The sequence below is a fragment of the Cricetulus griseus genome, chromosome 8 (assembly GCF_003668045.3).
Source record: "Cricetulus griseus strain 17A/GY chromosome 8, alternate assembly CriGri-PICRH-1.0, whole genome shotgun sequence".
In the NCBI taxonomy this organism is placed as follows: Eukaryota; Metazoa; Chordata; class Mammalia; order Rodentia; family Cricetidae; genus Cricetulus; species Cricetulus griseus.
Window position 1 is genome coordinate 58944256 of NC_048601.1, and position 4151 is coordinate 58948406.

Sequence of the window (4151 nt, forward strand, 5' to 3'; positions counted from 1 at the left end):
CCCTCCTCACCCTACAGACAAGACACTCAGCCTCCTCTGTCCAGTGTTTCAGCTTCTCCTCCTCTTCCCAGCTCTAAAGTTCTCTTCCTGGGGATAGAGAACTCCAGTACCCATCACCTATCTCTCAAGTCCTGCAGAAGCCATCTGATGACTGGTAGTGCCATCCACTCTCTACTGGCTGTGTCTGAGTAGTTAAATTTGTGTTAGCTGGCTTTGGTTGGGACTCTGGGGCAGGACATGGTCTTAAATGTCACAGAAGTCAATGTGGGCTCCAGACTGGAAGGTGTTCCTTTGCAACAAAGTCAGTAGTTTCTGGGCTGAGTTCCCACAATCCGCCAGCTTCCCCTTTGACTTTAGCTCCTGCAGTCTGGGCCTTAACTCTGGGTCCTTGGAGGTTTCTCTAGCCAGCTGCTGCATGTCTGTGTCCAGGGGACTTACTGGATGGAAGTACAAGACAGAGAACGAGGTTGGAGGTCCCTATCGGGTGTGGAGGGTGGATCTGAGTCAGGTCTTGCCCAAGGTTCCATTATATTGTCTTCTCGTATTTTTTTTTCTTATTTCAGTTATGTTCTCTATTGAAATTCAGGATCCTTCTGCTGTCACCTCTATAGGACTAGGGTTATAGGTGAGGGCCACCATACCCAGCTCACATAACTACTGAGTTTGAACTCAAAGCTAAAGTCTATTGAGTATCGCTTACAATGAAGCTCATCATCTCTTAGGCACGTGACATCTCTTCCCAACTTTCCCAATTTATCAATAGATACTCAGACCCCCCAGGTGTCTCACTCCACCTGCAGCCAAGGGCCCAGGTGAGACTGTCAGCTTGGTCTCCAGCAGGTCCATGGCACAACCTTGCTTTCTCCTCATTTCATCAGCAGCTCTAGCCCTCTGATAAATTCATCTGGGTGCTCTCTCCTGGCTCACATCGTTCCTCAAAACCCTGGATGGGGGCTCAGTTGTTAGAGAACTCAGTGTACAAGCATGAGGACTTGAGTTCAGATCCAGTGTAGGGGATGAGAGAGGAGATGGCTCCCTGTTAAGAGAACTTGCTGTTCTAGCAGAAAATCAGGATTTGATTCCCAGAACCAACTTGGCAGCTCACAGTTACAAGGGAGATGATGCCCTCTTCTGGCCTCTGCAGGCACTGCATGTGATGAACATAAACATTCAGCAAAATCTCCATATACCCAACACAAGCTCTCTTTCTCTCTCCCCTCTTCTCTTCTCTTCTCTTCTCTTCTCTTCTCTTCTCTTCTCTTCTCTTCTCTTCTCTTCTCTTCTCTTCTTCTCTCTCTCTCTCTCTCTCTCTCTCTCTCTCTCTCTCTCTCTCTCTCTCACACACACACACACACACACACACACACACAGACCTGTCATTAAGAAGCTTTCTAAACTTTAATTGCATTACTAGACAATGTTTTCTACCTGTTAAAACAGCACTCAAGGAATTATATAGCTGAACAAATTTTAAAGGTGTTATGGGAAAGAAATTTTGTGGAACCCAGGACTAGAAGAAGAATCACTTTGTTTCATTTGAATGTCCTCTAGCCTGTCCCTCCCCTCTTGTTTTGAGACACAGTCTCCAGTAGCCCACACAGATGTCTAACTTCCTGTATGGCCAAGGCTAACTTTGAACTCCTGCTCACACCTCTCAAGTGCTCTATCTACCATACCCAGTTTTATCTCCTTGAGAACCTCTGGGACAGGGTTCCTCTCTTTCCAAACAGATTCTTCTCTCTTTGGAAACCTGTTAGAACATTCTTCCTGAGATGAAATGATAAGTAGAGTGGTTCCTGTTTGTCTACAGGCTCTGGGGAAACCTAAACCTCTTGGGTCATTCCTCCAAGATGACTGAGGCAGCCTCCAGAGAGCTAACTTAGCTCTGGGCCCATCTGCCATAGCTCTCCTCATACCTACAGTTTACATGTGATCACTGCTGTTTGAATGAGTCTGGGATGAGGTCAGAGCATCTGAGCTGGAACATGTAATATCATGTATGTGTGTGGCGGGCAGGTGCCAGGTAATATGAGGAGACCCAGGTAGATCCAGGGTTAGAAGCTAGTTTGGATCCTGGCCTGCCCACTCAAGTAGTAGACAAACCATTTCCACTCCTGCCTCCAGTATCCTGACCTCGTCCAAAGGGGTACTGATAACTGGATCTCACCCTTGAGTTGCTCACACATTCCACCACATATTCTTACTTTCTAATCACAGAAATCACAAGCCTAGAAGAAAGGCCCCAACATGGTGCATCTTAATAGGCTGATCAGACAAGACAGGGCATCAGAAGACCACATCCTCTGTAATTTTGATGAGAACAGGGACCCTATCTTATTCATCCTAGCATCCCTTTCATGCCCTGTTCAGGGTTCCAGCATAGCTCACCCAGGGATGCTCACCAGTCAAGAAGGTCTGCTTGCTTGTCTTTGAACATTGATTGTGGCTGGCCTCCATTGTGCTTGGCTAGTGTTGGAGATACATGGATAAATAGTATATGGTCCTTGAGGAAGAAAATCACACATCTAAACATATAAAGGCAATGTGGTCTTTTGTTCTTTAATTGTAACATATTTGTACTTATGTGTATGTGTGTATTCTCCCACCTGCCGTCAGGCCTCTCCTAAGCTGAGTACCTATGCCCCTCCTGCTCTAAATTCTTAGTCTGTATTTTCCTTGCAAGATGAGGAGTCATGAGGCAGGGTGCAACATATTCTTTAGATTCTTTTCTGAGCATATTGACGAGTTCCCCACGTTTCCAGCCCCAGAAAGGTTCCAGCCATGTTGGTTCAGCAATGGAAGTATCACCCACTTACCTGGAGCATAGCTCACACTGGGTTTGTCAGGAACTTGGACCTTGTACAACCTGTCTCAGGTAGCCTTCCCAGCACAGTACAGCCCACAACCCTTGTAGGGTTCCAAGGCACACAGAGATGAGATGTTAACCACAGTCTTGTTGAAGCCAGGGCTATCTGGGAAGGCTTTCAGGGTGCCGGAGTTGAGCAGAGCATGAAGTCATGTTTAGAGTCCCGTAGTTGTTCACCTCTGCTGGGTCACTCATGTTCAGGAAGCCTTTGGAAATATCCCCAAGAGTACCTGAAAAAACAGGACCGAAGAAATGACACAGCAGTAGGGGCTCTCTTCTCCTCAGCCTTCCAGTTTCTCCTCATATCCATTTTCCCATCTACCTCAGCTCCGCAGATGCTGCTAATGCAAGCTAAGAATACACCTGTCGCAGAGCTCTGTAGAAAAGTAGGGGGCTTCGTTCAGAAACTTGAATTCTGCTCCTGCTAAGAGGCAATTTTCAGGGCAATGGAGAAAGTTTCACAGGAGCTTTAGACAAGGAACCTGTGATAACCCTACAGGGACATCTTGTTTCTGCTTGGAGTCTTGACTTTCAGGTACTACCCACTAAGAGAGTCCTCAGCCCTGAACTGGTAGGGAGTCTCACCTGCATTGTTGATGATCAGGAGGCTCTGCTGACACTTGGGTCTGGGGAGCTTGCAAAGTGTGCACAACAGCTGCTGTACTCTGGCCTTGGTGTCCAGGTCAGCTGCTGCCCACCCCACTAGAGGCCAGGATGGCTGCAGCAGAGCCAAGTGACTGCATGCCCTGAGGAGCAGCATGGAACCTGGCAAACACAACAGGGCCAGTGTGTGGCCAAAGCCTCGGGAGGCCCTGTCAGCACACACATTGAGCCCCAATCTGCCTTCCTCCATGCCTGGAGCTCAGGGAAGCACACAGCTACTAAACCTCCACAGGGCAGGGCCTGCCTTGGGCACAGTGTAGCAGAAGGGCTGGCAAGCATCTACCAGTGTCTGGGTGAAAAAAACAAAGAATAGTCACAGAGTCAAGACCTGGCAGGTAATCACAGTCCCCATTACACAGCAGGCTGATATTCCACTTGAGCCACTCCTACAAGGCCAGCCTCTTCCTGGGAGCATGTGTCCTCAATTTCCACTCTGTTCCAGAACCAGCTTCCTCCACCAGGGTGATTTGTCTTCATCCATTCAGGGTGTAAGAGGAAACAACCAGTGACAACAGTGGATCAAGTCCTTCCTTGCATGTGTAGATTCTGGGGTCCCCTTGCACAGAAGATTTTTCTGGAAGAGCACAGCGGCCCCCCCAGGAGAAAATGGAAAGGACACAGG

The 4151-nt window shown here is 48.1% G+C and overlaps 1 pseudogene; it reads right to left on the reverse strand.

The window, feature by feature from the left end:
• Nucleotides 1–243: 243 nt before the first annotated feature.
• LOC100752780 lies at nucleotides 244–3719 on the reverse strand (annotated as a pseudogene).
• Between the last annotated feature and the right edge of the window lie 432 nt (nucleotides 3720–4151).